At 37.1% G+C, this 9,541-nt stretch overlaps 1 long non-coding RNA gene across 1 annotated transcript; it reads left to right on the top strand.

Annotated features, from left to right (window-relative positions):
* The first annotated feature begins 2,112 nt into the window (after positions 1–2,112).
* Positions 2,113–5,079, top strand: LOC131019736 (uncharacterized). The gene is made up of 3 exons (XR_009100401.1): positions 2,113–2,266; positions 4,120–4,195; positions 4,796–5,079. It is a non-coding gene; the product is annotated as an uncharacterized LOC131019736 (long non-coding RNA).
* Positions 5,080–9,541: the final 4,462 nt, after the last annotated feature.

Below are 9,541 nucleotides of genomic sequence, written 5' to 3'. Positions count from 1 at the left end.
TGGATGTCAGATATTTTAAATACGAGGATTTAATAAGTCTAAATACAAGCCCCGACTCATCACCGGCAATAAAGGGGTAAGTCAATATTGGTTCTCTAGTGGAATGAACTGATATTTATAAATTAATTATGGTATGGGCTAACCATATATAATTAATTTATTTGAGGCCCATCTCTATTCCTTGTATTTGGTCCCTGGACTGGCCCAAAGTCTCCTAGCCCAAGAAGAGAGAGAACACGCCTCCTACACCTAATCTGCGCCTCATACGTATTTATTTTATTATAAATACAACTGTCAGCTCTCAGGAAAACACACTGATAATATTAGGTTTTGAGAGAGCTGTGGGGCGCAGGGAAACGTGTGGAGCCTTATTTCTCTCTTAGGGACTTTCATAGAACGTTGTCCATCCAACGGTGAAAGCTGAGCGGGATACAGTTAAGAAGATCAGAGCTGGAGTCAGATTTTTCGCAGGAAATCAAGTTCTGGCAGTTTCAGGAGAACGGCCATAATTTCATCCACAGAACTCCGATTCAGGCGAAACAGGTGGCCACGGAAAGCTCTCTCGAAGACAAAGAAGTCGTATTTCTAGGCAGAATACGATTTGAGGACGTTTGAGGCTTCAAACGAAGGCTTGAAGCTGACTGGTCTGTTCAGCTGCGAATTAACGAATTCTTCTGAATTCTTCAGGTATTTTCTAACGCCTATGTGCAGCTGTTAAATTCATAGGAGCATGTTAGGATTAATCGTTGTATGATAAATTAATAATAACCAAGAAACGATCATCGGGCAAAGCGGAACGTTAATTCAGTTTAATATTCCTTCACAGCCCGGCGCGGCAGCAGCCTCCCCAGCGCGAGCAGCAGCTTCCCCGGCGCGAGTAGCAGCCGCACAGCTCGGCAGCCTCGGCTCCTGGTCTCGGTAGACTCGGTGCGCAGACAACAGCCTCGGCAGCCCACGGCGTGCTGCAGAAAAAGGACAGCAGCGGCGGCACAACAGCGCTCGACCGGGCGCGCAACGCTCAGCGCTCAAGCGCGCGCGCGCGCAGGCCTCGGCGTGTGCAGCCACCACCTCGCCCTAGTTCACCCGCAGCCATCCAACCCGTCCTCCGTTAATCCAGTCTGATCGTCGTCGTCTTCGTCTTCGACTCGTTTTCCACAATTACAGATTACAACCGAAGAACAAAATAATTGAAATTCTAATCTAACCACGGATTTTCTCGTGGTGGAAAACGATTACAACGTCAAAACAACGTATTCCACGAATCAACAGACCACGAAGAACAACAGCAGTAAAAACAACGCACATTATTAATCGTACATAAATTAACAATAGAGCCAAGAAATTAATCCTGGGCTCTGATACCAACTAGTGTTTTACCCGTGCGATGCACGGGATTACATATGTTGTTAAAATTTGGTTTTGCTTAACTAATTTTTTAAAAGAAATATGAATATATTTTTGTTGAAAGTTATTAAAATTAAAATAAAGATATAAAATAATAAAAAATATCATAACTTATTTTAAAATTCATCCATTTACGTAAAAGTTCATAGGATGTCTATACCTGATTAAGGAAGACATCGAACAATATAAGCATTTTATTGTAACATTCTGAAAGACACTTTTGTATAATCTCTAAAATAAATGATTTTAAAATATTTTATTATACAATTGTTATACCAACTATGTTACTGCTTGTAACGCCCCGCTTTTCCCTAGCTAAATTTAGAGTAGATTTTAAACTTAGATTTAAGATGATTCACGCCGGATTGAGAAAAAGAATTTATTTTAATTCCAACAAAAATGATTTACAAAAGCTTTTGTAAATATTTAGTTATTAAATTTATATGCATTGCATATTTATTTAATTGAGCATCGATCATTTATACGAACTATTTTATTTAGCGAACACTGAATGATTATTACAGTTTTCATAATACAACCCTGAAGACTTTTAATTATCAAATCACCTACACCCTACAACTCCTATCCGCCACTCTACTGCCATCATCATCATGACTTTTTCAACCCTTACCATCAATACCTATTATTACACCCACCTACTCCCTCCCTTCTCCCACCTACTCTCCACACCTCTCTGCCATATCTCAATTATATCAAATCATGGAGACTTTACTCATACCAAAGAGACTTTACTCATTCTACACAAAAGACATGTTGCATTCTTCTCATCTGCATTCAAGAAGGCAAGAACGCACAAAAGAAGCCACCAAGCACCAAGCACCAACCATCATTAACCCTCAAGGTTTTCATCTATGAACTAACTCCCTTGACTAATTCATTTTTATGCATGATTAAGGCATCATATTTTCAGTCTAGCTAATCAATCACAATTTTTTTTTAAAAAAGGATCATGTTACATGGTAGCCAACTCATTCATAAATGTGCATTATATGTTGGTATATATATATAAATGAACAAATGATTTCAAGTGCTCAGTACAAAATCTGGGAATCAAACTTTAAGAGAAGGGAATTCTTTGTGTATTTGAGTCTCGTTTCTTGTTGTTGAGCGTCGAACTCAGTCGGTCTCGGTGTGGTTGCGGGCTGAGAGAGTCGAGAGGCAGAGGGAGGCTAGGGCTCGGCGGCAGCTCCGCCGTTGTTGTCCGGCCGAGGATGGAGCATGAGAGATGAGGGCGTGCGTCGTGGTGGTGGTGGTTCGCCACTGCCGGAGACGAGGGAAAAGAGAAGGAAGGGAATGGGGTGCTGACGGTGATGGCGTGGAGCCCTGACCGCGGCTGCCGGATCTGTGAACAGGGGGAGTTTGAGAGAGAGCCGAGGGAAAGATGGGCTGAGTACATCTGAGGGTGTCGGAAACGGTGGCTTGGCTGCTGTTGCCGGAAGGTCGAGAGAGAGACGGAGGGGGGCGGTGGCGGTACCTATCTCCGTTGCCAAGGAAGAGGGCGGAGGCGGCAAGGGTGCTGTTTCCGCCAGGTTCAGTAACCCAGAGGGAGAGTGGTCGGCGGCTGCTTCGATGGGAGTCGGAGTCCCGGAGCAACGTTGTCGCCGGGCACGATGGAGTAGCAGCAAAGATGTAGCCTGTCGCCGCTTGCTCCGGCGAGCTCCGATGGCGATGGTTTCTGATCTATTTAGAAAAAGAACCGATCAGTCCGAGAGAGAGAAGGACTGTCGAGCAGTCGAGAGTTTGGGGGAGAAAGAGAGTGACTGATGCGGTGAGGGTGACCGGAGACGGCGCTCTTCGCCGGAGATGGGCCTCGGCGGCCGTGACTTAGAGAGAGAGAGATTGGAGAAGAAGGAGGCGCAACTGTGAGATAAGGGAAGAAGAGAGAGTTTCAGCGTGAGAGAGAGAGAAACGAGTGGAAATAAGGGAGAAGAAATTAGGGGTTGACTTTACTTTTGGGCTTGAAGTTGGGGAGTGGGCTTGAGTGTTGGGCCGGGTATTAATTAGTTTTGGGCTGCGATTTGTTTTAAATTTTTGACTTGGGCCGATTTTAATTTTCAGTTGGGCCTTTATTTTATTAAAACAGATGGGCCTTATTTAAATACCACTTGGGCCGATTTTTTTTAAGGAAAATGTTGGCCTTAATTCAATTATTTAATAGATGGCCCTATTATTGTTTAATTAACTTGGGCTGCCCATTTTATAGTGGGCTGCGAAAATTTTTAAGAAAAAGGGGGAGGTCCTTGATTTAATTATTTTAAATGGGCTGCCCATTATTTATTAATTTATTAATTGGACTTATAGCAAGGTTTGAATAATTTTTATTTAAAGAATAATTTGCATAATAATATTATTATTATTATTATGTGCATATACGATTAAGCATGAGATGATTTGTATAATAATATTATATCATTATTATGTGCATATTTTAAGTAATTACTTACCATATGCTAAGTATGCATTTGCATAATGCAATAAAAGTATTTATGATTTAATTGGTTTTATTTATAATTCCAATTATTAAAGAAAGATGAGTAAGAATATTGTTGGTGTTCTTAACTCAAGAGAAATGTTTTCAATTATTTATTCATTAAATTTTGAAAACCCGGCTAAGTGAATCATAGAATATTAAGCACTACACCATGACTTAAGATTAGAATTTAAGGAGACCTATTGAGAATAGATTTCTTGTAGGCTTTGAGCATCATGAGGATTAGCACTGCTATTCCGATTCAGAGATAACGTTAAACGACAGGCATTGCCTATACAGGTGGGCATTACTTTTACTATACGTATATAGAGATCCCCTGCGTGTCGTAGGCCTCTTATACGAATATATGCATGAGATGATTTTAACTGTTAATTTCATATTATTATTATGCCCAAATGATAAATGACTCTTATGAAATGAAAATGAAATGTTTATGAAATGAAATGAAATGTTTATGAAATGATTGACTGCCAAAAATGTTTATGTTGTTATATGTATCCTATCTGTGTTGGTTCGCCAACTTTAAAGGAAATCCAATTGGGATCCTATGCTAGACAAAGGTCGCTAGCTAGGGTTAACGTGTACACTCATGGAGACCGCGAGTCGCTTGCGACCGGTCTTGGCGTCCGTGGTAAGGAGGCCTCCTTCCCGGCGCGTGACAGAAAGGAACAGATATGGATCATATGAAGGAAAATGATCGGCCGATCGACTTTATGAAAATGAAAGAAATATTTTAGTAAGCGCAGGTCATTTAAGAAAACCCCTGTGTGTTACTGTTATGGCAGTTCAATTTATATATATGTTATGCATGAATGTATTTTCGGCTATGCCCACTGAGTATTTTTATACTCAGCCCTGCATGTATTTCTAAATGTGCAGGTTGAGCAGTTGATGGAATGGAATGATGTTGAGCGGGTGTTCCTTTGACATTTCAAGAAATGTAACCTTGAGTATACATCTTCATATGTATATCTCACACGTTTTCCGCTGCAAAACACTTTGATTAGGATAGCTCTATGATATGAAGTTGTGATACGTGTTATTGGGTAACCACCTTAATCAGTTCTCAATTATGTGTATCCAAATAATCATATATGATCCTAGCATTTTATCTATGAGTGACATTTCCATATACTTTAATGTTAAGTAATTGTCCATTTCCATTTCTTATTGTTCACCCCAAGTCATAACCCCGGTTAACCCGTCATTGGGATAGTGGGCTGTGACAGAGTGGTATCAGAGCGGTTCGTTCGCTCTGGCCCTAGAAACCTTATTCTAAAGAGTCGAGTCTAGTTTGATTCTTTAGACTTACACGGGTTCATATGGCACCGCTCAACACTCCATTGCATCGTGCTCAATCAAGGAAAGAAGGTAACTGCAGTTTCAACGTTTTAAAGATGTTAATGTTCTAAAATGCTTCATGAATATGTTTATGTGAAGAGCAGGTTATGATGAAATGTTGAATGTTTTGCCTTTCATGGCATATTTTCGCAATCTATGATGTTATGATCAGACGAATGATAGAAAAATTGACATATGTTTTCCCGGAGAACATAGATTGCTATAAGTTGCATGATCACAATTTTAAAAGAACATAGACTACTAGATTAGTAGAATATCTCTACAATCTAGATTCTTAAGGTGATGATGTAGAAGAATGAAAGAGAACTTAGAGCATTTCAGCTCCCTCAAGAAAACAATGATTCTTTTGAACTACAAAGAGGAATGGAAAGATATGTACGAGGTAAAGGAAAAACACAGAATGACGATACGCGACGAATTCAAGGTAAACGTTGCATCAAAGGTTGAACCATAGTCTCTACGTTCAAATGTTCAAGTACGACGGAATATCAAATCGACTTTTGCTACAGGATAGATTTTATGAATAGAGTGTTTTGCCTGTGTACGTATGTCTGTGTGTATATGTCTTAAGAGAGGTTTGGGGTTTGAGATCAATAGGATAGGGAACCTTAAGATAAGTTTAATTGTCATAATGAACTTATGTTTTGTTATGTATAGTATGTTCATGGCCCTTCAAGTTCGGGACGATGTTTCTCGTGTGACTGGGAGGTGATGATGTTGGACCTGGCCAGTCCACATGATCCAAATCTCAGTAGACGTCTTTTGGGTTGAAAACCCATGTGTTTCAACTTTCGGTTGAAAAGCCAGATGGGTTCATACTCGAGGTCATTTTGTTCGACCTAGTAGTTAATCATTTCATACCCTCTGGTCATTCTTTTGATTCTCTTGAACAATTTCTACAACACCTTGTTTTGATGTTGTGTTGAGTTTGAGCCTTGCAACTCGTGAGTTGTCATAATAGATCCCCTTGTTTGATAAGACCAAGAAATGTTAGTCTACCGATGTAGTATACTACCCAAACTATGGCTTCATATAATTGTGTCTCATTGTGATTAGTTGAGATTAGTCTTTGTCCTATTAGTGATATCGACCACTCATTATGATAGAAATTCAGAGTTTAAGCTAAGACCGTAATATAGTGTTCGAGTACGAGGACTTAAGTTAATTGGTCTATGATAGTTTTAAGATAGATTCATAAGAAAGTTGTTGTGTGCATGTGTAGATAACAAGAAATGGGTTGATGACCATTTTGGTCTTTGAAAAATAGAATACCCCGTAGATGAGCCTTTGGAATGAGGTAGAAGCAATGAACCGCCGCAAAAGAACGAGGGAACTTATTTTCAAGTAAATCTCGTGTATATAAATTGGAATTAGGAATCCAATTGATATGAGGAGAGACCCGAATCTATTCTAGATCGGAAAGTTAAAGTACTAAGGAATAAGTCGATACCCTTAGTAATAGTTCTTTGGAAGCACTATGATCAAGAAAAGGCGATGTGAGAACTCGATTCTAGCATGAATGAGAAGTACCCAGAATTATTTTCTGTGGTACAAATTTCGTGACGAAACTTCTTTTAAAGTGGATAGTATGTCATACCCCGATTTTTAATCCCTGATTAAGGGCTTAATTATTAATAATTAGGATTCGGCATCCATTTATAATAAAAATTGGTTTGATTTATCTGATGTGATTTAATCGTTATATATGTGTTTTAATGTGCTTAGTTAAAGGAAATTTTTTATAAATGTGGTGCATAAGTTTTAATTGGTGAGTTAAGTGTATTTAAATGAGCCACATGAATTTTAAATTATGCATGAAGTCATGAATTTTATCTAAATTTGATAGTACATGTAACACCCCGTACTATTCCCTATGTTGTGAGATAGTGTCTTAACACTATTGAGAATACTGAGATGTCAGAGAGATTGACTGTCCTATTAAGAAAATAGGAATAATGAGTTGGAAATAGAGTCGAGAAAGAAAGAGTGAAAAACCTTGATAAAAAAAAACTTGATAAAAAAAAAATCGGTCGGAGAGACGTCTAGTTTGTCTGTGTTTACCGACTGCTTTGACGTGATATTATGTGAAATTACGTGACTGATTGATTATGTGAGTTTTGTTACGTATGTCATTGTGAGCAAGTTATTATGATTTTTATTTGATAACCTTAGCACTTGGAATTTTAATTAAGTTTTCAAAGCAAGTGCAATTTATTTTTACCGAGAAATCAAAGAATGTCGGTTTATAAAAATTTTTCCAAACAAAATATTTTCAATTTTTTTTTTTTTTTCTATGATGAAGAATATTATAATTAAGTGAGTGCACTAATATTAGTGCCATATTTATTTTAAATATTGGTCACAAGAGTTTTGTGTTATAGCATTGCATTAATTAGTAATTAGTCTTTTATGATTTTATTAATGTAGCTTAACACATGATTTATTCTAGACTACACAACCTTACACACACATGATTATGTTAATCTAATAAGCATGTGATTAATTTCCTTAGCCTTACTTGAAGTGGACGTGTGGTATGAAGATGAAGGGAAGGGATTAGTGTATAGGGGGGACAAGTATTAAATGGTGAATAGTGTTTGGTCTCCAATCATCCTTCCTAAGCAAGACAAATTCACTTCATTTCCCTCATTTTTTTCGCCATTCGGCCACTCTCAATTTCTCTCCCTCTCTTCCGATTTTGCTCCAAAAGATCACCATAGATGAATCACCAAAGCTTCCAAGTTCACATCAAGATCAAATCCTCCACCAAATCAACATAAACACCTTTCAATTCTTGAAGATTTCAAGAGGACCGTGGGGTTTGGTTTGAAGAGTGAGAAAGGAAAACTTTGATCTTTGTTTAATCTTGGGTAAGTGATTCTTATTTTTATAGATCTAGATTGTATGATGAGAGTATATGATCATGATTGAGCAAGAAAATCACCCAACTTATTTCTATGAAATTTTCGAAAATTAGGGGCTTGAAACCCTACGAAATTTTGTTGTTTGTTTTCTTGAATTGACTTGAGTTATATGATGATTGATGATTATGGAGTTAATATATATGAATATCTTGATGATTAGCCATGAGATATAGATTTTTCTATTAGGTTAGTTTACCTAAAATTGGGATGTTAAGATCCTATGAATCAATTGATGTATTGATGATGGATTTGAGTTTATGAGATGATCTAGATGATTAATGATGGATGAGATTGAAGCTTGAGGTTGAGAAATGAAAAATGAAAAGTGTTAGTTTGAGGAAGAAGATGACATACATATGTATCTATATGTGATCTTGTTTTATGATGTTGATTTGTGCTAATTGGTAACCTAGGATGTTAGAACTATGATTTGATCAATAGGTTATACATGATTAGTGATATTTTCAAAAGAGTTTAGTTTAATAAAAATTAGGACTTTTTGCCTATATGTTATTTAAGTTATTTTGGCTTAAGATATATGTATTTGAGCATGATATTAGTGTATAATTATGTTTGAGTAAGTCTTTTGTTGGCTAAGAAATTTTTGACTTAGTTTAGTTTGTATGAGTTTTTGAGTTTTCATATTTTGAGAAGTCGATGATTGATAAAATGAGGTCTAATTGCTTTATGACCATTATGTGAAAGTTTGTCATATTTTATTAAGAGTTTTATGATGATACATGAAGTTTCATTAGAGTTTAGTACATGATAAAAGGGAATCTATATGTGTATAATGATCTATATGATGAATGAGATCGTGTTAGAGTATTTGAGTAATTTTGATCATGAAAATGAGAAGAGAATTTTAATGATGCGTTCATTGAAACGTTTTACTAGAGATTTGAGGTTATGATGTAAGAAGAGAGTCAAGATTTGAGTATGATGAGCATTATATTGTGCTTGAATGTTTGTGAGTGTTATATGTGTTTAAAATGAGCTTTAATGAGTTTCATTGAAGGAATGTTGAGTTGAGTATTTTAAGAGTTTGAGATGAGATTTTGGTGAATTTCGTAGGCCTACTGACCTACTGTGATCGACGGTTTTTTTTCAATGTCAAAAAGCTTTGAAATTTTAATACCAAGTCTCTACATGAGTCTTGAGAACATCGGTAAAATTTCAAGTCAATTGGACTTCGTCTATTATTTTTATAAAATACAAAACCGAAACTGTACATTACTACCGAGAGTTTCAGAGAGCAGGGGAAAGAGTCATTCATTTCAGTAGCTTCCTGTGTGATCTAGCTTTCCAATATTTTATGGTATTAACCTTATTGTGTTAG

Source organism: Salvia miltiorrhiza, chromosome 4 (assembly GCF_028751815.1).
Source record: "Salvia miltiorrhiza cultivar Shanhuang (shh) chromosome 4, IMPLAD_Smil_shh, whole genome shotgun sequence".
Lineage (NCBI taxonomy): Eukaryota > Viridiplantae > Streptophyta > Magnoliopsida > Lamiales > Lamiaceae > Salvia > Salvia miltiorrhiza.
Note: the sequence above shows the minus strand (reverse complement) of the source record. Positions and strands in the feature narration are given on the sequence as shown.